Genomic DNA, 27331 nt, shown 5'->3' with positions numbered 1-27331 from the left:
CTTGAAGTAGAAAGGTGGGGTAGCATCAGGCATCAGACATGACTCCATGACTTTCAGGGCCAGCACTGGCTCAAGTGTAATCTAAAACTGCTGCCAGGCATCTTTAAATCCCACCACTGTCAAATCCTGGGCTTTAAACCAGTGAATGATTGCCATATTGGAGCACTGCTATACCCTTGATACATCGCTTGTGTTGAAAGGAGGTGGCAAGTTCCAATGCACCAGCAATTTTCCTCTGACAGAGGAATTATCTGCTGGACATTTTAATCTGAGCCATGACACAGAGCAAAGTGGCCAAAGCTCTGCTTGTGAATCTGGTTCTATCAGTACATTTATTAATTATGGAAAAGCAAAACTGGGCAAGTTTGGCAAATTTGTGTCTGTTTGTATTCATCATTCAGGAACTTCTTAATAGGAGCTGGAGGGAAATGATTTTGCTATCCCACAAGAATGTTTGTGTTTTCAATAAATATTCTTAAAAGTCAAAATTTCAAATTTTCCCAAATCAAAAAACAATTCAGATCAGGTCAATCAAAATGTTTCACTGATAATTTATATTAACAACATGTAAAATAAAATAAATGAAAGAAGTTGACATCAAAATGATATGTTTCAAAATTAACAACATTTTGAAACAAAAAGTCAGTTTGACTTGAAAAATGGAATTCTTTTATTTTGAAAGTGTTGAACAAAGACATTGCAAAAATGTCGAGACTACTACTTCAGAAAAAATTCAGCACAGGAAATTTGTCAGACCTTGCCCTTTCTTGCAAACAGTTCTGGATTTGACCAATTGCATTTTTTTATGTAAAAATGTTTAGTCAAAAAATTCCTGACAAGCCTTACTTTTAAATGAATTAGTTATGATTGTATTTGTACTTCTTTTGCGTTCACTTTCTTCAAATACTCTAGCAAATTAATTTATTCACAAAAATGCTTGTGGAAACAGCACATGCTAAATTAATATTAGAGAAATATTATTCTCTATTATTATTATTATTATTCACAAATATTTATACTAGAAAACTGATTCTTAGAGATATGCTCATATAGTTAGGTAAAATATATATGCCAAGTGACCTATATGCCCATGCAAAACAACTTGAATTTCAAATATTCAATACTCACAAGAAATTGTTCATGAACAAGCTATAGCTTAAGAAACATTTGCAGAAATAATTTGGAACAGCTGAAATGGAGAAAATTTCTGATATTTTTTGCTGAAAATTCACAAGCAGAAAAAGATGTGACTTCGTCATATAAATAATGTATGAAGTATTTGCCCACTTCTAACCAACAGTGTTCCCATTAAACTTAGGATAAAAAAAAAGAAGCAGCAGCAGCCAACTTAGCCTACTTACTATATCGTAAGGTTTTATGGGGAGTTTTACATGCTATGTACTATAGTTTGAATATTCATTCATGTGTTACTTCCCACAGCCAATCCAAATTACTATCAGGAGGAGATGAAAGCATAACACATGGGATGTAAAACAGTTCATAAAACATTATGACATGGAGAGGAAGGTTACAGGCTAGGCATCATGCTTGCTATTTAGAGTAATTATAAAATTTATCTTTGGACATGGACAGAAATTCCAGGCTCATGATGTTCAGACCTGCCTTTTTCTTGAACAATTTGTGCAGCCCAGTGTTCAGCCTTCCAGCTGAACATACAGCTCACGTCTCCACAAAGAGAAAACAAATGATCTGCATTTACAGTAGGCTTTAAATTTGCCAGAGAAAGTCAGCCTGAGACAAAAGGTCAGGAAGGATATGCTTTGTAGCTGTAGCAGCTTTTTGACATACTGGTTTGTCTGCACAATAGACCCTTCTTTTGGTGATACTTAGCACGACTAAAGGCAGCCAATATTCAGCTGTGGAAGACTTTTTTTTTTGTACGTTTTGTCTAATTCTGCATAAGCACCAGTAATATTTTCATGTTGTGGGTTTAGAAATTTTGCCCTCGTTTTTAATACTGAATTTCAGTTTGTATTACTAATGATTTTATGTATATATAAACATATACATATCATGAAGGTAAATGCATGTTACAAAATTCAAAATAACACATAGTGCTTGCCCCAAAGAGCTCAGAGAAATATGGTACCACAGCTGTGGAGGGGGAGATAAAATCTAGAGCAAAAAAGATTAATGGAAGAAGTGGATCTTAAAGAGAGATATGAAGAAAAAGAGAAAAGCTGACTGACCAGCAAGAAGTGAGGCTGTCTCTGAAATAAGGGACAGTGTGAAAGAAGAAACTAGAGCAATAATGGAAGACAAAGAAAACTGGAGGATTGTGAAGTTCATAGGATGAAAGAAGAAGAGTGATAGGAAACTAGTATTATTTTTTCTATGCTCGTAAGCTCCTCCCACTTTCAGCATGAGTAGCTTATTTTTCATTAAGAGTGCATGGCCATCAGAATAGGGAGCATGGCTGTTTCCAAGCCTCAGCAAACTCTGGCTGTGATAACAGCTGTTTAGGCCCAGGTAGAAGGTACAACTTAGAGCTACTTGAAGTTGTGCTATGTGACTGGCCTCCAGGATCAAGATAGGGGACAAAATGTTTTCTTATACTCACTTGAGCTGCACTCAGTGCTCCTGGCCCATGGCACTAGCCTATAAGACTCATTGATCTGCTGGCGAGAAGTAGTGATGCTTATCCACATGTTTTATGTTCATCGACCTTACTCCCTACTGTGAGATTTGATATCACAAGAGAAATTTATCTTTAGTCAATACATACACGACAACAGAACTTGGGGTCAGACTTTTAAAGGTATTTAGGCAAAAAGATGCAGATGATTGTCTAGTTGGTGTGATGATTTGGGGAATCTATAGAATTTATATATTCTGTGTGAGATTATGAACTCTCTGCATGTATCCTTACAAAGTTGCAAACTCCATTCTGAATGTTCAGCTCTTTTGTTCTTTTACTTCCATGTAGGACTGAAATTCCAAGGTGTAGTGGTACAGGGCTGAATATAGAGGGGTATTAATTTGGCATGGTCTTCTGTTCAAATACAAACATTCTAGACAATAGGCTGGCTCCTCCCCAGGAGAACTAGTGTCTCAGGGGAGAGTTTGTCTGGCAATGAATGTATTTGGTACGGGTCTATGATTACATGAGGAGGCTGATCTGAGAGAGGGATTAGAATGCTATCAAAGGGCAAGAGCTGATTTATTTGAGGTCTCCACTCACTTTCACCAGTGCAAGCAATGGGAAGCTGCTGCAAGAATCTGATGAGGTAGGGGAGAACCCTGCCTACCTGAACACAGATGGTCATCCAAGGACTGACAAGGGAAGGGTGAGCTATAGTGACAGGCATTGCATTCAGGGTGTTTACTACATGATCTATACTTTCAGTGCTTTGTTTCCTAAGTTAAGAATATTGGTATTGTGCAAAGGCTGTCTGTGTGTGTGTTATGTGTTACATCTATCACATGCCCCTATAGAGTTAAACTATAAGTAGAAAGTGCCCACATGTCTGGAGTTCCATGATGTAATAAACTCCTGAAGAACCTGGGGTAGTATTGGGGGCAAGGGGATCAACACTGGTTGTAGGGGCTAGGAAGTTGATTATGGAGGTCGGAGCTCTCAGGAGCAGATGCTAGACAAAGTAACTGCACTCCAAGAATGTGCCTTGAGACTCCAAATCCAGGGCAGTTCCAGGATTCTCTTCAGAAACTGGAAGCTTAAAGAACACAGGGATTCAACATTTGGATCCCTGACAGAAGTTTGGTGAGTGTCCAGTATTTGTGTGTGATGTCAAATAGACCTGCAAGAGTGGGATTTTTCAAAAGTGTATAATCACCTAATTCCCATGGGAGTTAGGCACCTATATGCTTTTGAAACCCCCCACTAAGCTCCTATCTTTGGGCACCTAAATACCTTTAAAAAATCTGTTCTTCAGTCCCTAAGGAAAACTGAGATAGAGATACAAATACAGGCTCATACATCTTAAGTTGTGACCTTTTTCTTGGTATTTATCTATGTAAACAATTTTTTTTATCCATAAATCCTGGATTGCAATTGTATTGTGTTCTTGTCAAATTATAATACATTCTAATGGATGGCTCCCTGAGATATGCTTTAACTTGCAAGCACTGATGCACAAGAAATAATGATTGACTGTTTAAGAAACTTGTCTCTTAAAATAAAAACTGACAAAATATCTAGGCTGAAAACCATTCTGAACAATTTGTTTTGGGGAAGAATACTTATTTGTGTGCATTTGGCAAGCATGTTGTATTACATCTACATGGAGTAGAGAGAAGAAATAGAGCACTTCATAGTATTAAACATGATCAGATGCTGTTATTGAATAATGCATGTAGTGATTTTCCTTCCAGTTTCATGCTTGAAAAATAAAATCAGATGTATAATTATTAACATGTTATATTTAGAATCCGAAACTTAAAAAAAAAAAAACATGAAGTTTAACTGAAATTAAATTATCAGGAAAACCCAGTTGCACACATTCAAAACGGGGCAGGGGGGAGAAACTGCCTCGTAAGGAGTACTGGGGGTCATAATGGATCACAAGCTAAATATGAGTCAACAATGTAACACTAATGCAAAAAAAACCCAAACATCATTCTGGGATATATTAGCAGAAGTGTTGTGACCAAGATACAAAAAGTAATTCTTTCACTCGACTCCCTGCTGATTTTTATTTAAAAAAAAAATAGATTCAGTGACTGTTGAATATTCTGCTGAATTCCAATTACATTTTCCAAAAATAAAAATTCCCCTTTGATAGAGGCAGATTGGAGCAATATATATGCTTTTTTTAACTTCAGATTTCTGCCCTGGTTTGGATTCACAGTGCTTGAGGTTTCTCAGATTCGATGACCATAACATACCCTCAGAGTCACCCAAACCTGTCACATAGAGAAAGTTTTCTAGATAGTTAGCCGCTTTCTGTGTACATGCTCAGTTATACTGCATTAGAAGCATGAATAGGCATGTGAACTTTAGCATGCCTAAGTCTGGAGAAGCAACTTTTTCAAATAATGTTTAATTGCATTTTCCTGAAAGGGTTGCTGGGTGCCTATCACTCTGTTAGGGTTACCTTTGAAGATTGGAGACCCTGACGTGATGATCTGAGCCTGGATTTGATCTCTATCTGGGAGGGAAAAAAAGTCGCTAAAATGTGTGAACATGAAGACAAGCTGGGTTTTTTTTGGGGGGGGGGATAGGGGGGGAACAGTGCTTTATCCAGAAGCATCATGGTCAAATGGCCTCAGATTTAGATCACTGACTGTACCTATGAAGCACACCAAATTTCAAGGCAATCTGATTAACCATATGGATTTTAGAGCATTTAAAACAGTTGTGCTTTAAATAGAAAGCTGGTCTTCACTATAGCAGAGCTGTCACTCTTCTGTAACATGGCAAATGTCAAGTCTGAGGTACAGGCATAGAAATTCTGCAATGTTATTTCAGCCTTGAGATTAAATGATATGCACATAAGAGTGATATTATGTTTCTTTTTTAAAATGAATGTTCCAACATATCCATGCATGAGGAAGTATCACTTAACCTTATCAGGCAAACAGAAAACTCTAAGGTGCCGGGACTATTTTGTGTTTGTCATTTCTATACTAACTTGAAAGTGGAGTAGTGCTTTTGACTTTAGCGCTAATCCTTGCAAAAAACAAACACTTACAGATTCCTAGCCATCATTTCTTTTATTTAATGTAACTGAGGCAGCTCTCTGACATCACTGCAATCACATGATTGGATTCAAATTGGCTGACCTGTACAGACCCTATAGTCATGATGATCTGAGGCACTCTCAAAAAAGATAAGTGTTTCAAAAATCCTACTATACAGATTTGCCTCACACTGTATTTTGAGAAAAATCAATAATTGCAATTATACTGGTACATTTAAAGTATTTTCAGTCTAACAACGAATACAGAATGCAGTAAAGCATTTGTTTGTATGCCCACCTAAGTGCCATTACGTCTGGAGGATATGCCTATGGAAACTTTTTTGATATAGCTTATTCTCCTGCAACTGAGTTTTATCCTGTCAACATTTTGTGTAAGAAAGAAAGAAAATCGCTTTGCTGATTAAAAAAAACAGATGGTAGGATGGGGTTTGTTGTTTGAATGCCATATCATTAACTGATTCTTTGATTATTTTCAAATAATGTCAGATGGAAATGGTTCACATTTTATAAAAGTTCTCTCAGTAAGTTAAAAAGAATCTGCCATTGTTCCTCAGAGAACTCAATATTATGATGTGCTAACATGGGTTTGAAAAACAAATCAGTTGCTGAATATTTTTAAATAAGATAGTATGTTCACCCGGTTATGGACTTTCATAGTCATACCCAGAAACAAACTAAATTTGTTCCTATGCTGGTGGATTCACACATTGTTTGGCCAGGTAAAATACTCCAACCTTGTCTATACTCAGGCATTGCCTTGATTTAGCAACTGGTATAGCTCCAGATATGCTGTACTCTAAGCATAGTCAAGGGCAAGCTGGGGTTTTCATTTATTGAACTTATTGAGGTTTATCTCTCTTTGAAGCAATACAAACCCTATCTTGCTGAGGGGTGCAGCAACACCAATTGTATAAAAATAAAATAGAAAAGATGTGCAATGGAGATGAGTTAATGCTGATGTTCAAACCTTAACTTTATTATTTTCTTGACTTGTCAACCTAAACATTGAATTAATGAAACCTTTGTGCATTCAAATATGCAGTTACTAAAATAATTAAAATGGGAGAATTTACAAAAAAAACCTGTTATCTTACAAATTTCAATTTCAAACTTTTCTTTCTTATATATGTTTATAGATATTTGTTGATATCTATATTTTTAAAGTTTGACTTTAGTTTTCATTCCCTTTCTCCCTCTTCTTCTAGGGCTAGCCCATTTACAGTCACTTGTCTTCTTATTTTTATGTTGTTTGAAGCCACTCCATTAATATTTAAATGTTTTTTCCTAATCTTTTGTATTCCAAACCATAGTTACAGTATTTCATTTCATTTCCCCCTTCTTCTGTATTTGCTTTTCATGGCTTTGTCTCTGTTGCTGCTGCCAGAGAGTAGGACTTAAAGTGACAGATAACACAGCACTCAGATCAATTACTTTTCTGCCCATGTTTCAAACACACATTTTTTTCTTAAGTGGTTCAAATCTGTTCTATTTCCTAAGAAATAGAGTTAAGCATAACAATTTTTTTAAAACCATGGTATGTTATGATGTCTTCTTCAAATTGTATTCCTTCCTTGTGAAGATACTGGAATGTGGGGAACAATTAACATAACTCAGAGAGCTAATTTCCTGTGGTTCTTTAACTCTCTATTTACAGCTTTCAGAAGAGTGAATCTGGACTCTGAGGATTAGTACTGTTTATAGTTTTCTGACTTTTTTCTTTTATCAAATTAAGATAAGGAAAACTTGTTGGAGGCCAGAAACTACAGCCAATGTTCACTGTGGGCTTGTGCAGTTTTTCTCCATCCAGGAAAAACTACTAAACTTACAGGGGACAATCATATATTAATTCGGTGGTTTCAGTGTATCTTTATCACAAAGTCTTTTTTTCTGAGTTTGTGTAGTCAGACTTGCATGCCTGAGACCTTGACTTAGGAACACTATTCTACCTGAAAAGACGGAGCTTTGAAATACCTATTGGTACCCATGGAATTCACCCCTATTTGAAACTGTGATAAGAAGAAGCAATGCAAATCATAGCTTGTAGTGGTTTTCACAGTCTATATTAGAGGTTTGCACCAGTGAAGCTATCTTAGCAAGACATCTCAATGGTGGAAATCAGGGCAAATCCCCAGCATAGACAATGCCTTGATGTAAGCGCAAAGTTGTTTTGTTTTGTTTCTAAAAAGTCAAAATGGCAGAAAAGCTGCTGCATGGAAACAAACTGAAATATGTCATTTTTAAGGCCATGTCTACCCTAAAAGTTTTGTCAACATAGCTGTGTCTGACCTGGGGAAAAAACACCCTCCCTAGCCAACAAAGCTATACTGGTAAACCTCCAGTGTAGACACAGCTATGCTGACAGAAGAGGGCATCTGTTGGGGTAGGTAATGTTGTTAGTGGAGGAGGTGTTACTATACCAGCAGAATTCCTCGCTCTGTTGGCACACAATGTGTATACATTAAGGTGCTCTGCTGGTATAGCTGTACTGGCAGAGTCTGTATAGTGTAGAAAAGACCTGAGCTGTTAACTTGACCATGACTGTAATCAGTTACAAAATCATGGTGTAGCTGTAGCAACAGTCTATAAGTTCCTCGATAAGAAGAAGATTTCTGATAGTATAGAGCTCTAATTTGTAGACAAACATATAACAAGGTGGACTGAAACTAGACAAATTCAGGCTAGAATTTATTCAGGATAATTAATTTTTAGAAAAGCTTATCTAGGGATCTGGTATTTCTTTGTCATTTTAAGTCTTTAAATCAAGATTTGGTGGCTTTCTAAAAGATAGGCTTTAGCTCAACTTAAAGTTATAGTCTTGTTGCAGGACTCACTTGGTGAAATTCTAGGGTTTGTATTAGTAGGAGATCAGACTAGAAGATTATAATCATGACTTCTGACCTTAAAATCAATACAGCTGCTCGAAGTGGATGAAATGTCACATCTTCCACAACTATCACCCATCCATCAAATTCTCTCTAAACACACCAGCATCAACTGCTTTTTCATTTTGCCATGTAGTAAGCCTTTGCATGAACTTAGCATAACAAATGCAAGACGCGGGGGATAGCTATCACGTCAAGTAAGCTCGACTGTACACCAGTGGTGGCAACCTGTGGCCCAGGTTGCCCACCACTGCTCTGCACCCTCTCTGACATGCTGGGGTAAGCATCTGTGAAAAGCAGGAAAAATGGATATATTTCAGGACTGCTGTTATGGGGAAATACAATGGCCAGATTAACGGCTTGGAAATCGTTTGCTAAACAATTATTTTTTTAGTGATATATATTTTGTAACCCCTGCTTCTTGCCTAGTGGTTGAATTTCTTTAGTCATCTATGTAACATTTTTGTCTGACATGTCTCTGTAACTTTTTGAGTATAAGAGGGGAACTGTGGATTTGGGTCAAGTGGATCGCTTCATGGAAGCATCAAGAAGATCTCCAGCCACAGACCGAAGGCTAGCCATCAGAAATCTGTGGCTGAGTCACCTGAAAACTCCTGAGGGGGTAATTATGTGTTTGTGGTGCTCTATCACCTATTGTGTTTGTCTGTGCTTGAGACTAAACAAAGCAGTGACTTTGAGTAAAGGTATTCCAATAAGAATACTGGAGACTAAATAAAGTATTGGCTTTAAAGTGAAAGCATGTGGTTTTGATTTGTCTGTGTCAGCCATATAGCAGACAAAACACTGTGTCTCCCTTGGTTTGTCCTGATACCACCTCCCATACACTGAAGTTACCAAAAGCTTTGGGTTTGAGGGAAGCCAAAGAATCACCACACAACTCCACAGATCAAGCAACCAATCCAGACACAGCAAAAAATCTGTTATCTACAGCTAGGCACTCTCATACAACAGCATTTGATCCAAAGAGAAAGTTAAGGATACACATCTAAACACAATTAAAACCGCCTTCACTAAACAAGGAAAGTCCACCAGACAAGTAGATTGCATCATGGAAAGGGCCACCCAAATAGCCCAGAAGAACCTGCTTCAATACAGAAAAAATAAAAAACACTGACTACACCCACCTGGTTGTCACCTACCACCCCATACTGGAACGCCTATGGGGTATCATCAAATATGGGTTGCTATTGATTGATAGGGACCACATCCTGAAAGAAATCTTTCCCAAACCCCCTCTTCTGGCCATCAAATAGTGCCCCCAACCTCCTCAATCTCATCTTTGGAAGCAAGCTCCTCACAGACTAGCACACACTAACTTAAAGTAGCACCAGACCCAGCCAGAACAAATGCAGAACCTGCAGACATATTGCCACTGCTGTGATGCTCAATACCCACACAATGCACCTTTCAAAATTCATGTGTCCTACACATGCTTATCACATGTGATGTGCCTTATCTAGTGCATCAAATACCCCAATAATAATTATGTGAGTGAAACAAGATGATCACTATACTCTAGAATGAACTCAAACAGAAAAAAATGTTAAAAGACAAAAACAACATGTCACCCAGGGGCAACACTTTTCAAAAAGTAAACATTCTGTATCTGATTTTTCAGTACTTGTCCTCAAAGGAAACCTGCACAACTCTTTCAAAAGGCGAGCCTAGCAACTTTAATAGAGTTATGAATTTGACACCAAAAACAGGTTAATTGCAATAATTTGTAACACACCACATTGCCTGTCATCCTTAACTACCCACTTCAAACCCTTTATTCTTAACAATCTAACCCACAATTGCCTACCTCATTTCAAGTGACCACCTCCAACATGCATCTCTGCTGCTTAACAATCTTTTCCAACTTGTATTTAGGTCACTCTGGTTCAGGTTCCTTCCTACAATCTGAAGAACTCCGTGTAGCTCAAAAGCTTGTAACTTCCACCAACAGAAGTTGGTCCAATAAAAGATATGACCTCAACTATGTAGTCTCTCTAGATTTACTAGTATAATTACAATATTTCAAATATCTCTTCCATTACAGTGTATTACAATTTTGAGCACAAACTACAGTTCATGTGCTGGAATATTTTTTGCAGGAGAGGGAAGAAGGAGATTGTGGAGTGGGAACAGCAATCCTGCCTCCAAGGCTGCTCCAAGTAGACGGCCCCAACTCCATAGCTGATGTAATCATCTGAGGTCATTATACCGGGTAAGCATCTGAGGTCCACCTGTTTGGGGAAACAATTTGCAGAGGACAGGTCCTTAAACCCACTGCCTAACTATAACTAGGCACTGCTCTGCAGGGAGCTTGCCTGGAGTAAGGCTTGATGGTATGAGGGAGTGCCACACTTTCTATGAGCTATCTTATCATCTAGATTAGGCACATGCCATTTCTTCTGAAAAAGGGCCCTCTGTGATAGTACACCGCTTTGCCTTTTTCTTTAACAAACTTATTTTTGGTCTACCTATAACACATATTATTTCAGCCACAGTCCCTAACACATGTTATGTATCACACCTTATGTAATTCTGTACGTGATCCAGAAGTTTGGAGAATGTAAGTAGACTAGTGCCCAGATGGTTCAAATCCATAGATAATTCAATGTCTTTTTATTGCTAAAATAACTCGAAGCACTGGTAATTAATGTCCTATGAGATTTGAGAAGGCATATGCACACATTTGTAGCTACATTAGTATTTGCTGTCAGTGTTCAAACATTTCCAGTAAAGTGAAGTGTGATTTGGAGCATATGTTTCCAGTTCCCTAATTGGTAATCATTCCCACTGAGGGAAAGATTTACACATTGATAGCAAGGTAAAACACTGATTAAGGGTTATATTAAAAGGTGGTGTGTGCCTAAATAATGAATGTGTCTGGCTATTTACTGCTCAAGTCTTAGTTTTAAAACTCTTCTATATTGTCTATTTTCACACCTCAAGCCCTTACTAAGCAGAGCAATGGAATCTTACTGTAATTGGCATGAAGCTGATCTGATTTTGCACTCCTTACACAAGCAAATCTCCCACTGACAATTTCAAACAGTTGCACAACTATAATCAGTGTTAATATAATTAATCAAAATCATATTAGCTGTTGGGCAAACAATTCTACTTTACTGACAGATATAAGTGTGAGTGTGTGGAGGTGAGAAGGGGGGTGAATCACAGAGCTACCAAAGAATTAAGTTAGGAGTTCTTACATTTTTCTCCTCTGATAATTACCCCTAATCCAGCCATTGTTTCTTATCAGGACCCAGTCCCCAAATCCTTGGCAGTCAAAGATTCATGATACCTCAGAACAGAATATTACTATGGCAAGTTATACTCACTTCAGAACAACTCTCAGTAACAACATCACAAAGTAGAGCAAGCCTTAAACAGATCTTCACAAAAGTGTGGTAGCTCTAAAAACTCTAAATAAAATTATCAGGAAGCCACAAGGCAAACAGGGGTTCTGAACCACAACTGATAGCACCAGGGATTTTATATGGTATGGTTGGAATGTTTGGTTCCACAAAGGACCTTTGACATATTCCATTGATCGCTGCTTTCCAAAAGGTTTAGACAAGCTGAGCGGGGGCACCACATTTTGTTTAGCCTACTACATCGAACAGCATGGAAAAATGGTCCCATAATTGTTATAGCTCGCCCCTCAATATGCACACATCCATTGGATCATCTCTCATGAATCAGCTACATTTGGATTTGGCCAACTATACATGCATAATTTAAATGCTTTAATGTTTTGCTACCAGCTAAGAAGACCTGTCCCCCCAAAGCCACATTCCTAGATTGGGGCTTGGGGTTCAAATTCACTGAGCTATGTCGTTAACCAAAAATCCTTCAGGTTCTTGTCCCGTATAAAACTGGTAAGTTTGATTTCCGTGTTAATATAATAGTAGCAGTGCAGTGCTGTCAAAAAATTACTGCTGACATGGGTCAAATCAGGCTTGTATTTTATATTATATTAAGAAAGTCAGTAACAACAGTACAGCTCTAATTCTATGTGAAATGTATCCTGTATCATTTATTTTTTTCATACCATGAAAGCAGATGACAATCATATGCGCCCTGATTATAAGCTATTTCCTTATCTCTGACTTTCTCATCATAATATGATATGAAAGTGGCAAATATCATCTATAAGTAATAAGCATAGGATGAAATTTCAAAACGTCCTTATCATCCTGTGTAGTTATGCTTGGTTTTATTTCTCTCTCTTTCTCTCTTTTTAATATAGAAATTTTCTTATTGAGTCAGATTTTTTCTCTATCTTTTCTTATTCTCTTTGAAGACTGAAAAGTTTTCTAGTTTCTAAAATATAAGAATAGTTGATGGCCTCTTCAAAAATATCGATGTATACCAAAACTTACTTTTACACACACACACACACACACACACACACGTGCGTGCGCGTGCTAGGGTGATCAGATGTCCCATTTTTAAAGGGACAGTCCCATATTTAAGCCCTTCTGTAGGTGTTCCAACTTTTTCTTAAAAAGAGGCAAATTGTCCCATATTTTCTGTCTCTCCCCATCAGTATTGACAGATTCTGCTGGTGGCCGGATCCCTGCTCGACAGCAACCCGCCCACTGCGGGGGGGGGCAGCAGTGGCCAACAATGGGGGTGGGTGTGCAAGGCTGTTGGTGGGGCAAAGCTGCAGTGCAGTGCAGATGAGATGATTAGGGACCAGCTCATTGAGAAAACAACCATGCTTCGTGTAAGAGAATGCTTACTTCTAGAACCACAACTTACACTAGAAAAAGCAATAACCATTGCTACTCAGATTGAGTCAGCTACCGCTGAAGCCAAAATAATGAGCAGGGATACAGGAGGCACAGTCCAGGCTGTGACTCCTTTGCAGAAAAGTTCACTATTGCTACAGACAAACAATTGCAGGAGGAAAACTAATGAAAAGCCACTGAATCAGTAAATTCAAAATACAGTAAAAGCATGCTTTTGCTGTGGATTCCCACAACACCTTGCAAGCTACACAGGAAGTCCAGCAAAAGTAGCTCAGTGCAAAAAGACTGGGCATTTTCATAGAAAATTTCACAGTTTATTAGGGACCTCAGGAGATCATCTAGTCCAACCCCCGGCTCAAAGCAGGATCAATCCCCAAATGGCCCCCTCAAGGGCTGAACTCACAATGCTAGGTTTAGCAGATTAATGCTCAAACCACTGAGCTATCCCTCCTGCCAATACTTTTGCTGAACTATGTTGCAGTAGCCAGTTCAGTCAACAGGTGCATGCAGTTACAATGCCAGATGTTACTGTGCTGAGTGTGGACAAAACCACTACTGCACATATTCCAGAACAGATAAAGTGTACTGTAAACGTTTCCGCCATACCCTCAGGCAAATCACACTCTATTCAGCTAATGTTGGACACTGGCTCAGCAGTATCTATACTACCTGATTCCATCTATTTGGATTGCTTTAAAGATGTGCCTCTTACTGAACCCAAACTTCAGTTGGTGTTCTATTTGAAAACCCATATTCCAGTACATGGCTGCCTGCCAGCAATAGTTACTTTTGGTGATTGCTGTGTAACTGCAGAGTTCTACATTGTCCACAAAGGCACTCCTATCCTTGGCAGAGATGTATTGGCTGCTTTAAATCTCAGGGTAGTTAATGGACAAACTGATCTTCCTCAGCAAAGCACTCTTGTGGTACAGACACCAGTTTCAGCTGGGACCCAACACCAGGTTGAGGAGAAACTCGGCTGTGGTTATTGGTTTCTGCATAAAGTTAAAATGCGGAATAATGTGATGCCTGTACGACAGAAATTACAGCACTTACCATTTTCAGTCAGGGAAGCTGTTTCAGAGGAAATTAGAAAACTTGTTCAAAAGGACATTACTGAAAAGATTAACTCCTCAGAATGGGTTTCACCTATAGTAATGATGCAGAAGAAAGGTAGAGGCATTCGCCTTTGTGTGGACTTAAGGGAGCCAAATAAAGCTATTGTGATTGACAGCCATCCTCTTCCTCACATAGAAGAAGTATTTGCAGAACTCCGTGTAGCAAAGATGTTGTCTACTCTTGATTTGCAGAGCGCATACCACCAGGTTATGTTGCATGAAGATAGCAGAGACCTGACAGCATTTATTACACATGAGGGACTATTTTGTTTTAAACGTGTTCCATATGGTCTCACATCAGCCCCAAGTGCCTTCCAAAAATGATGTAATTGGTTCTGAAGAATCAACATAGAGTTCAGTGCTATTTGGATGATATTATCATTTTTGGAAATACTACTGAGGAGCATGACAATAACCTGCAGTCTGTACTAAATTGCATCAGCAAAGCAGGCCTCAAGCTCAATAGGTCCAAATGCAAATTTAGACAAACTGAACTCTCCTTTCTGGGGCATAAAATTTCATAGGCTGGACTAAAACCTGATCCAGAACGTATCCTGGCAATTTCAAATGCTCTTCCTCCAACAAATTTGCAAACCTTATGTTCCTTCTTGGGTCTTACCTCCTGGTATGCAAAATTCATTCCCAATTGTGCTTCTGTCATTGAACCGTTATGAGAATTACTATGGAGAAGTTCAACCTTAGTGTGGACAATGGATGCACAAGCTAGTTTCGAAACGGTGAAAGACTTGATTGTACATAGTTCAGTACTTGCACTATTCAGTCCTGCATTGCCCACAATTGTAACTACTGATGCCTCTGATTATGGACTTGGGGCTGCCCTCACAGAACTTCATAAGGACAACAGAGAGAGGACTGTTGAGTTTGCTTCAAGGACACTAAGTAAGGCTGAGAGAAAATATTCTACAGTCAAAAAAAGAAGCACTTGCTTCTGTCTGGGCTACTGAAAAATGGAGAACTTACCTGTGAGGCCGCACGTTCAAGTTGCGCACAGACCACAGCCCTTTGACGACATTGCTCACCACAAAAGGACTGGGAAGAGCAGGATATCATATTGCTAGATGGTCTGCAAGACTACTCTCTTTCAATTATGAACTGGAATATAAGCCTGGAAACAAAAAAGTGGTAGCTGATTGCCTTTCTCGCCTGCCTTTGTCTTCACCAGATGGTCCACTGGAGGATGAGGATGTAGTAGTTGCGCTTATTACAAGCACTCTTACTGCAGTTACAAGAGAACAATTTCAAGCTGCTTGTTCAGCATGTCCAATTCAACAAAAACGATGGGAATTTCTGACAAAGAGATGGCCCAGGAACCCTAAAAACTTTGACCCAGTTTTGCTGCCCTATTTTAAAGCTCGGGATGAACTTTCTTTGCTCGATGGCTGTGTGCTACGAGGTACACACTGGCTACTTGTGTCAGAAGAATTACAGTCAAAACTCATACACCTGGCACATGATACTCATCAAGGAATTGTCAAAACCAAACAACGACTACAGGATTTGTATTGGTGGCCAGGGATGGACTTTCAAACTGAAGCACTCATAAAATCCTGTGTCACTTGCCAAATGCATGATAAGATAGCAGTGACATGTACCCCTCCATTACAGCCTGTTCCTCTTCCTGAATCTGCATGGGAAAAAGTGGTGATTGACATTGTAGGATCCTTTGATACTGCTCCAATTGACTGTTGTTATGCCATCACTTTAACAGACTATTTCAGTAAATGGCCTGAGGTAGCATTTACTTCGCAAATCTCTTCTGCTACAGTAATTAAGTTCCTCTCTTCAGTTTTTAGCAGGGAAGGTAACACCAAAGAACTGGTTTCAGATAATGGTAGTCAATTTACTTCCCTGGAGTTTGAAACTTTTCTAGCAGAGAGGAACATTTTACACAGAAGGTCATCCCTATATTACCCTCAAGCCAATGGGAAAATTGAACGGTTTAACAGACGTTTGAAAGAGAGTTTGCAAATGGATAAACTGGAGGGGCGATTGTGGATACCCTTCACTACTGATTTCTTACAAGCATACTGGGCTACATGACATGCCACAATGCAAAGATCACCTGCAGAGTTACTGCATGGGAAACAGATGAATACTAAACTGAACATTGCTGGATTGTTAAAGGCACGAGCTGAGGCCCCAGCTGAGGATGATGTGAGAAAAACTGTTGAACAGAACCAAGCAAAGTATAAGGCTTTCACAGACAAGCAGACGGGTGCTAAGGAACCAAAGTTTCAGTGTGGTTCCTTGGTTAGAATATGAAAACCTGGAATTTTATGGAAAGGGGACCATAAATTCACAGATCCTCTTAAAATCATAGAGAAGACGGGACTTTATACCTATCGACTTTCTGATGGGCGGGTATGGAATTATTCTTATCTTGCACCTGCCTATGCACCAAGAGGAGATTATGCCAACACCCAGTCTGCATTGGATGACTTCACCATAGTATCAACACAACAAGACATTGCATTGGAACCAGGGCTTGAGAGACAGCCTGTCAGACCCAGACGGCCACCTGTTTGGATTAGAGACTATGTTATGTAGTATCTACAGTGTTTTCAGTGTAATATTTCTGCCAATAGTATAGTGTCTTGTTTCTTATTGGTTCCTGCGGTTAAAACAACAACGTTTATTTTAATTGGGAGAGTTTCTTAAGAGAGGAGGGAATGTGGTGTTTAGATGTTGCTTGTAATTATTTGAACTGGGAGCACTGGCTGTTGAGAGTCTGAAAGGACAGGAAACAGGAAGGAGGGGGGAGGAGTTGAGGAGGCAGAGTGAGGGTTACAGAGGGCGCAGCAGCAGCTTGGTAAAGTGGTTTCCACTTTAAAAATAAAGTCCTGTTGAAGTTTGTTAGTATCTTGCCTGGTTGATACAACACCCTGCTAGTCTGACAGCACAGCCACTGCTGTGTGCCAGCTTTTGGCCAGCAGGGCCCTAGACGCTTTCCTGTTTCTGGCTGGCACTGGCTGCATGCTGTGAGCTGTAGTGGCTAGTGAGTGCAGAGAGGCGCCAGGCATTGGCTGGTCACGTGTCGCTTTGGCTACCCACCCATTAGTCCTTTATGTGCTCCCACTTTTGCTGTGCTTTGCCCCTTCCCCTTCAGAACCCTGCTGCTCCTCCATATCCTCCCCAGCAGGGCACATCCTGCTCTCAGCGCTGTGTGGAGAAACACCCCTGGTCGGAGCGCTCAGCTCATGAGCAACCTGGCTGGCAGGCTCCTTCCTTCCCCCACTGCCTCTGGCTGGGCTGGCGCCCCAGGAAAGACCAAGACCCTCCGGCCTGGGGCGCTGGTCCAGAAGAGCAGAGCCCTGCATGTGCCAAAGCCCCGCACAGCGCTGACACAGGGAAGCTAAACTCTGGAGTGGTGAGGGAGAAGCAATTTCCAGCCTGTTTGCACCCCAACCCTTCAGGCTCCACAGCAGCCGCCTGGACAGGGGCTTAGCACCCTCCCCTGCTCCGTCCCCTAGGCAACCCCCCTGCTGGGCCACCTCTCTGGCCACATACAGTGAAGCCCCTGCAGCCATGTTCCCTGGACCCTGGTGCACAATGCATCCTTAGGGCTTAACCCCTTCTGCCCGCACTGTAGCCAGGGGACTACTAATATTATTTTTCAATAATATTAACTCCTCTCCTGGAAATAACAAAGTGAGCCTCTCATAACTGGCAGAACATAAAGAACATCAAGAAGACATACTGGATACTATCAATATAATTGATTAATGACAAAGTTCTATGGCACTCTGCATTTTTAGTCAAGAATGACCCCTAGAACTAAGATATTTCAGGGGGTTTATATATTCATTATTTAATTAAATGAAATGGAAAACAGCCATACATATCAGAAATGTGACTTTTATTGAGATTTATTCCATAGTCAAATTAAATACAGGATATTAAATAAAGAGACTTGTTGAGTGAGAAACCATGTTCCAATCACTGAGCAATGTATGATGGAATTGCTAATTAAATCAATTATTTTTCTTTAACTGTAGAACATGGCATCACACTGGTGATGCCATTTTTTATTTGCAGAACAAGTTTTCCATCCCTTCTGTGACTATTAAGTACAGTATGAAGTACAAATTCCTACTGATGCTGAACAGAAACATTTCTGTATTTATAAGCTAATGTATGTCTAGGGAAAAAGAGCCTCCAACTTCTATTTTTCCAATATTTATCTTTCTATTCAAAAACAGATGGTGGGAGGTAAGCCAGTATATCGCCGACTTCTTGTGATGTGCTCAGAGTGGCAGAGACCCAAATAGCCTGGTATGCAGCAGAGTAGCTCTCCCACTGACAGCTAGTCTTTTCCACTCAAGTCTTTTTCTCTTTGGAGACAAGCCAACCCAGTTCAGCTCTTTTGTAGGAAGTGAGGAACTGGTATTGATTTCCCATTTAGACCAATCTTGTGTGAGCCCACCACTGCCTCCTTTGCTATGAATGAGGGGAGCACTGGAGGAAACCAGCTGCAGCACTTCCAACGCAGAATTGCTTCTTCGAACTGGATGTGACCTGAATTGCAAATAAGGAAAATAAAAGGAGAAAATGGCAGAGCAGAAAGGCTTTCCTTTCAAGTCAGATACACATACAGCACTCCCTTTCTATAAGAATGTTCTTGGGAAACAGGGAATTTGCTTATTAGAGCAAGTGAAGGGAATTCTTATTATGGGCTTCAGCGCAGTTGTCAGCCGAGATAACAAATCCTTATACCAAAGTGGCCTTAGAACAGCCAGGCAGTGAGGTTGTTTTCTTTGGTTTGAAAATTGTATAGTGGGTGTTCTATGCAAATATATGAAGCTCTGTAGTAACTATATTTTTATATGATGTTTAACTAGATATTGCAGTAATCTGCGAAGATTCACAGACTTCATGCTACAACAGTTCTGTTACTGAAATCTTTGAGTATTCAGCAAACATCCATTGCCAGTGAATTTCATAAGGGAAAAATATCTCCTGTGTTGATGTTAGCATTCTATATTTAATCACTAGCAGTAAGTCTTGCCACATGCTTCAAGTGTCCTATTAATATGTTTTAGTAACACTGATACAAACTTCCCAAATATAGTAGATGGAAATGAAATAATGTTGGGCAGTGGGGGTGCAATTCCTTTTAATTTGAATATATTTATATACAGTATTAAGATGATAGCATGTGTAGAACAATTTAATAAAACCTACCGTTACTGGCTCATTGGATTATCATCAAGGTCATGTGGAGTATGTTTGCAGTTCAGTCTGATGACTAAAGAAAAAAAATCTAGCTAAAAAACCTCCAAGTCAAAATGATTTCGTACATAGCCAGATCTCATCCACCTAACTGTCTTTTCTTATTTTGTTCACATCCTCTTAAAATATTTTAGTATTTTGACAGAAGGGAATATAAAACTAGAGGGCTAATAACTTGGGGCCAACTTGAGAGAGACCCTTGTGCAAGCTTAGAGGAACACTCAAGAAACTTTCCTTCCACTTTGCATGCCTTTGCAAGCACTACTCACAACAGCAGTCCCTGTGCTTTAGAAAGGCAAGGTGCTGCTTGCTCCTACTGCTCCGAACAAGTAACCAAAAAGGGGTGAGGAAGAGATGGGGGCCCTTCCCCACCTTCACACTGGGTGGTTTACTGAGTGGTGGGCAAGAAGAGCACAGGACAATCTACTGTGTGGATAGAGCAAACTACTCATTCCATATATAATAAGCAGCACCTGGGGAGATTGTGCCTGCCCCAGGTACAATCTCTTCATTCCTCCTTCTGGGCTAGCATGATTTTGCACTGCCTGCTACACAAAGATGAGATGTAATTCAACAAACGCACCTTCAGCTCACATGAAACAATAACAGATATTTTCTCACCTATCTAGTAGAAACAGAGAAGAATAAGGGAGACTGGAGTCTATTGTGAAGTTTAGTGGGCAGACACCATAGATTGTTTTGCTGGCTATGTATTAGTTGTCAAGGAACTTGTATGAAAGAAAACTCCCAAGGGAAAGAAAAAGTCAATTAAATTAGTTTGGGTAGATTATTTGTTGCAGGGACATCCCAGGCTTGTCTCGTGAGTAGTCAGAAGAGCCAATACTAAGCTCAACTATCTCTCTCAGGGATTGATAAACAGGTTAACCTGAGGCTACTTCTCCATTTCTCAGTGACTGGCGGTAATATAAACTTATTGTATTACTTTAGATGGTTGTCATATATACCTCAACATAATTTTACTTTGGTATTCGTGTAACTTACAAGAAGGCTTCTAACCATCCAGAATGAGTTCTGGAACAGCCTTGTAATAGGAATAGTGGCAGCAAACAATCTAGCTAGTTTTAGGATGGACCTTGATACATTTATGACTGGGATTATATAATGGGGTTGCCTGAAATAGCTGATGACGAATTGATGAGCCAGTAGGTCCCTTCCAGGACCATGTCCCTAAAAGGCTGAGTGATAGGGTGATTCTTTTAGAAACTTATCTAATTTCTGGAAGTTTTTTAAAGCTCTTTCAAAGTGTGAAGTCAAAGCTTGAGATAATCAAGAACTGATCCAGGATTTTCACTGTGGAAAGGAAGAGATTAAGTGTGGTCTGAACATGTGATAGAGATGAAACAGACAGAGTTTAGTGATAGGATCTACTCAGCAGAGAAAAAAGAGAAGGAGGATTCGACAATGATATGCAATATATTTGGAGGGAGAAAAGTGGAATGAACTTTAGGGCTTTATTTGTAATTTCATGCCCAGCAACGGAGAGAAATGAGAACAAATGTCAGCAGGTACACGCCAATCTTTTGCTTTTTAACATGTAGTCATAAAGACTTCATGCTACAATGAGGAATACACAAAATATGCTTTAGATACAAAATGTCATACACTTTATGAAAAAAGTTTGTTGCCTAGGACTATGCTAATTCTTTAATAGGATTGCATTCCTGTTATAAGAGCTCGACAAGCTTTCCAACCTGAAAAGGATGCATGGTATCCGTGTCTTTAAGCAATATTCCCTGCAAGGCTCTTGGGTACATTTTCATTTTAATGGGTCCTTAAGTGAAGCATCTCTGGCAAATTTGCTCACCTGAAAAATGAATGAAATCTCGTGCCAGGGATAGTGACTTTCTTTAATATTTACTACACCAAAAATAACTTTTTTTAAAACAATCCAAAGTATATAGATACTTTCCTAGTTCAAAAGCAACCATTTTTAACAGCATTTGATGAATGTAGTGGGCTCTTGGTATGTACAGTTAATATATTCTCTCAGCACTAAAGAGCAAATTGGTTAATATGTAATCTTGAGTAAATGTTTCCCTAGTTACATTCAGTTTCTCTTGCTGATATGCTTTATTCCTGCCTGAGTATTTTTTCCTCTTTTAATATTCTTAGCAGGCTGGATTTATGAGCCTATGAAGGCAAAGAACAGGAAACATCTTCTCCTGAAGCCAAATGCACTGGTGAACATATTGAATAGCTGACTGAGTACTGAATGATAATCATACAAAGGGAAGAAAAGCAAAGGAAACAATAGCAGACAAAATCACCTTCATCTTCTGAAAAAAATTAAAAGAGAGAGAGAGATGGCGAACCCTGAGTTTATTTCATTTTTCATTTTAACACTATTTCAACCACAAAAAAATGACTATAAATGATCAAACAACTGTTTGCTAATGCATTATAGATAGCCATACACAACATGGCAGCTTTATACTTGTATATTTACCCACCATGAATACAAAATTTACTACGAGTGACAGGTAATGTAGCCAACGCTTCTACTCTCTGTAAGCATCTGCGTACTATGAATTATAAATGAGAGCCTTGTGTCCAAAGGTAGCACGTAATGTAGATAATACCATCTGAGTAAATGAATAAATGTGGAACAGATGCTTTTTGCATTCAGGGCACACAGGTACTGCCAGGAAGCCACCAGTGCAGATTATGGATGCTGGTAAAACAGCTGTTGTCTGCATCTAGTGCCAGGTGCAGTTCTACCTGAGCTATGTTGAGCTAGTAAGAAAGGTCTTTGTCTTGTTAGTTTTTGACAAGTTTCCAGAAGATATGAGATACTTTCACATCTAGGTTTTTTGATCTGACCTGAATTCCATCTGCTTCTCCTTAAGGCTTTTCTGAAACATCACTGTTCCTTGAATGACATCATATTTGAGGCAGTGAAACAACATTACAGGAATGTGTAACTTTTCTGGCTCCTGTAACACTTGCCTTGATTTTTGTGTGATTCTCTTCTGGGTTGCCATTGTCTTCAATCCAAGTAAATATTTTGCTTGAAAGCTCACTCCTATAAGAAATGGCTGGTACACAGGCAGCAAGGGGTTGTATTGGGTTTTACTTGCAACAACTTCCAGGTCAAATTTTCTCATTTTTATAAGCAAAAAGGTGTGCACACAGTTCTTTTCTGAATTATCACCTTTAAAAGCTCTAGTGAACTCTAAGACAGAGGCTGAGTTCTAAGGGTACAATTTTAAGCCCCAGAATATTTATATTACTTAGGGGGTGAACAGATGTATTGTTAACACTAATATAACCAATGATATTCAGGGATATTCAATTAAGCCTGTAGTAAAAGTCTATTTGTATATTGCTGTTTAAAGTGGCGGTCTATTTTAGAGCCTTTTTGACATGTTATTGTAACTGTCGGTCCCAGCAAATTAAAGAAACAAGGTGGGTGAGATATCTTTTATTGGACCAACTTCTGTTGGTGAGGGAAAATCAAAGAATCATAGAAGATTAGGGTTGGAAGAGAACTCAAGAAGTCATCTAGTTCAACCCCCTGCTCAAAGCAGGACCAACACCAACTAAATCATCTCAGACAGGGCTTTGTCAAGTCGGGCCTTAAAAACCTCTAAGGATGGAAATTCCACCACCTCCCTAGGTAACCCATTCCAGTGCTTCTCAACCCTCCTAGTGAAATAGTTTTTTTTCCCTAATATCCAACCTAGACCTCCCCCACTGCAACTTGAGACCATTGCTCCTTGTTTTGTCATCTGCCATCACTAAGAACAGCCTAGCTCCATCCTCTTTGGAACTCCCCTTCAGGTAGTTGTAGGCTGCTATCAAATCCCCCCTCACTCTTCTCTTCTGCAGACTAAATAAGCCCAGTTCCCTCAGCCTCTCCTCAGAAGCCATGTGCCCCAGCCCCCTATTCATTTTTGTTCCCCTCCACTGGACTCTCTCCAATTTTTCCACATCCTTTCTGTAGGGAGTGGGGGGCGCAAAACTGGAAGCAATACTCCAGATGTGGCCTCACCAGTGCTGAATAGAAGGGAATAATCACTTCCCTTGATCTGCTGGCAATGCTCCTACTAATACAGCCCAATATGCCATTAGCCTTCTTGGCAACAAGGGCACATTCTTGACCCATATCCAGCTTCTTGTCCCCAGGTCCTTTTCTGCAGAACTGCCACTTAGGCAATCAGTCCCCAGCCTGTTGCAGTGCATGGGATCCTTCCATCCTAAGTGCACAACTCTGCACCTGTTTTTGTTGAACCTCATCAGATTTCTTTTGGCCCAGTACTCCAATTTTAGGTCACTCTGGACCCTATCTCTGGACCCTATCCCTTCAGTGTACCTACCTCTCCCCCCAGCTATTGTCATTTGCGAACTTACTGAGGGTGCAATCCATCCCATCATCCAGATCATTAATTAAGATATTGAACAAAACTGGCCCCAGGACCAACCCCTGGGGCACGCTGCTTGATACCATCTGCCAACTAGACATTGAGCCACTGATCACTATCCGATGACCCGACAATCTAGCCAGTTTTCTATCCACCTTATAGTCCAATCCGTACTTTTTTAACTTGCTGGCAAGAATACTGTGGGAGACCGTATCAAAAGCTTTGTTAAAGTCAAGATATATCACATCCACCACTTTCCACATATCCACTAAGCCAGTTATCTCATCATAGAAAGCAATCAGGTTGGTAAGGCATGACTAGTCCTTGGTGAATCCATGCTGACTGTTCCTGATCACCTTCCTTTCCTCCAAGTACTTCAAAATGGATTCCTTGAGGACCTGCTCTATGATTTTTCCAGGGACTAGGTGAGACTGTGACTGGTCTGTAGTTCCCCGAATTCTCCTTCTTCCCTTTTTAAAATATGGGCACAATGTTTGCCTTTTTCCAGTTGTCCGGGACCTCCCACGATCACCATGAGTTTTCAAAGATAATGGCCAACGGCTCTCCAATCACATCAGCCAACTACCTCAGCACCCTCGGCTGCATTGCATTCAGACCCATGGACTTGTGCATGTCCAGCTTTTCTAAATAGTCCTTAACCTGTTCTTTCACCACTGAGGGTGGCTCACCTCCTCCCCATACTGTGTTGCCCAGTGCAGCAGTCTGGGAGCTGACCTTGTCTGTGAAGACCAAGGCAAAAAAAAGCATTGAGTACTGCAGCTTTTTCCACATCATCTGTCACAAGGTTGCCTCCCTCATTCAGTAAGGGTCCCACACTTTCCCTGATCACCTTCTTGTTGCTAACATATCTGTAGAAACTCTTCTTGTTACCCTTCACATCTCTTGCCAGCTGCAACTCCAATTGTGCTTTGGCCTTTCTGATTATATCCCTGCATGCTCAAACAATATTTTTATACTCCTCTCTAGTCATCTGTTCAAGTTTCCACTTTTTGTAAGCTTCCTTTTTGTATTTAAGCTCACCAAAGATTTCTCTGTAAAGCTAAACTGGTCGCCTGCCATATTTGCTATCCTTTCTGCACATCTGGATGGTTTGTTCCTGTGCCCTCAATAAGGCTTCTTTAAAATACAGACAACTCTCCTGGACTCCTTTCCCCTTCATATTAGCCTACCAGGAGATCCTGAGGGAGTTAAAGTCTGCTTTTCGGAAGTCCAGAGTCTGTATTCTGCTGCTTTCCTTTCTTCCTTTTGTCAGGATTCTGAACTCGACCATCTCATGGTCACTGCTTCCCAGGTTGCCACCCACTTCTACTTCCCATACCAATTCTTCCCTGTTTGTGAGCAGCAGGTCAAGAAGAGCGTGGCAAAAGGAGACAATCTTTCAAGCTACATAGAGTTCTTCTTCAGGTCTGGGAAAGCTATGATACTCTCAGTACCTTTCCCAGACCTCAAGTAGCTAGAAATCTTGTCTCTCTCACCAATAGAAGTTGGTCCAATAAAAGATGTTACCTCACCCACCTGGCCTCTCTATTTTAGAGCCTGACATCTCTGTTGCTTTCCTGTGTGCCTTTCTCTGGCTCTGTGCATGTACAGGCAATTCTTTCTCGGCAGCTATGATGTAGGCATGGGAACTTTTTTATTTAAGTGTTGCATCTAAGTACACAAGGCTCCTGGCTTACCTAACCTTGGATCTGTGATGGGTCTGTTTACCTGCTGACAGCAAAATCACTGTCTTTCTGCCCATTTCACTTGGAAAAAGGAAGCCCTGGGCTTGATTCTCCATTTCCTCATAACTTGAAAAGTCGGTGCAAAACATTACTCTCTCAATCTGGGAACATTTTATAGTAAAACCACACTTTAATACAACTTCTTAGAAATGAACAACACTTTAATGCAATTTAAATGCATTTTCTTTTATTTGCTCAATTTGAAGTTCTTGGCATTGCTACATTGAAAGGTACAAAACTCTGGGGAAAGGTTCCGTGGAGGGAGGGGAAATGTTCATACCTATAACATAGTTTCATTGCCTCTTGCATATCTTGACATTTCAAAGATAAACACAGTTTAATCAGAGGCATTGAAGTAAAGTTTCAAAAAAGCCTTGAGGATATCAAATGGAATTCAGGTCAGTTCAAGAACCTAGATGTGAAGGCATCTCAGCTCCTCAGGAATGTATCAAAAACTAACAAGAGGACTTTCTTAGGAATGAAAACTTACTTTGCGCTCAGCCTCCATGTACTAGATTGAATGCCCCCCGCTGTCAGGAAGTCATAATCTCTAGTGGAATAGAAATAGATTATTTAAAGAGATATGCTGTTAGAAGGACAGTTACCCCCACTTACGGGGACAGATTCTGATCTTAGACTGATGTAAGTCCAAAGTAACTCAACGGAACTCAAAGGAGGAACTCTGGATTTACTCTAGTATAACAGAGATCAGAATGTGACCCATTATAGCCTATAAACTTAGGCTGAAATCCTTAAACCTGGCTTGATTCTTCACTGGCTTGCTTCTTGTGTAGTCATTTACACCTGTGTAAAGTGGGTGAGACTGTTATAAGCTTTCTTGTTAGTATTTTACACCAATCTTTCACTCTCTTTGCACAAGTGTGCAATACAAGGTGCAAACAGGGCCAGTGCAAGGATATTTTGGGCCCTAGGCGAAACCTCCACCTTGCGCCCCTTGCCCCCACCCCTCTCCCCAGATCATCGCTTATTATAAACTTTTAAAAATGAATACTGCATAATGTGGCATTGTTCATTAGAATTAATACACATTCGGCTTGAAAATTTATTAATTTCATTATTTAGTCAACATATTTAATGCAAATAAATGAATAACCTGACAGAGTGTGAGGCTTGCTGGCTTTGGGCATGGGGGTGCGGCAGGGGCTGGCTGGAGACAGAGGAGTGTGGGGCTAGCTGGCTTCAGGCAGGGCGGGGGGTGTGGTCTGGCTGGGGGCAGGGCAGGGGATATGAGCTCCCGGGGGGTAGGGGGTGTGGGGCTGGCTTTGGGCAGGGCAGAGGGTGTGGGGCTGGCTGCGGGCAGGGCAGGGTGTGTGGTCTGGCTGGGTGCAGGGCAGGGGTGTGGGGCTGGCTGGGGCAGGGGAGGGAGTGTGGGGCTGGCTGCAGGCAGGACAGAGGGTGTGGGGCTGGCTGCGTGCAGGGCAGAGGGTGTGGGGCTGGCTTTGGGCAGGGCAGGGTGTGTGGTCTGGCTGGGTGCAGGGCAGGGGTG

Source organism: Mauremys reevesii, linkage group 5 (genome assembly GCF_016161935.1).
Source record: "Mauremys reevesii isolate NIE-2019 linkage group 5, ASM1616193v1, whole genome shotgun sequence".
NCBI classification, from domain to species: domain Eukaryota; kingdom Metazoa; phylum Chordata; order Testudines; family Geoemydidae; genus Mauremys; species Mauremys reevesii.
The sequence above is the reverse complement of the archived record's forward strand: the minus strand, read 5'-3'. Positions refer to the sequence as shown.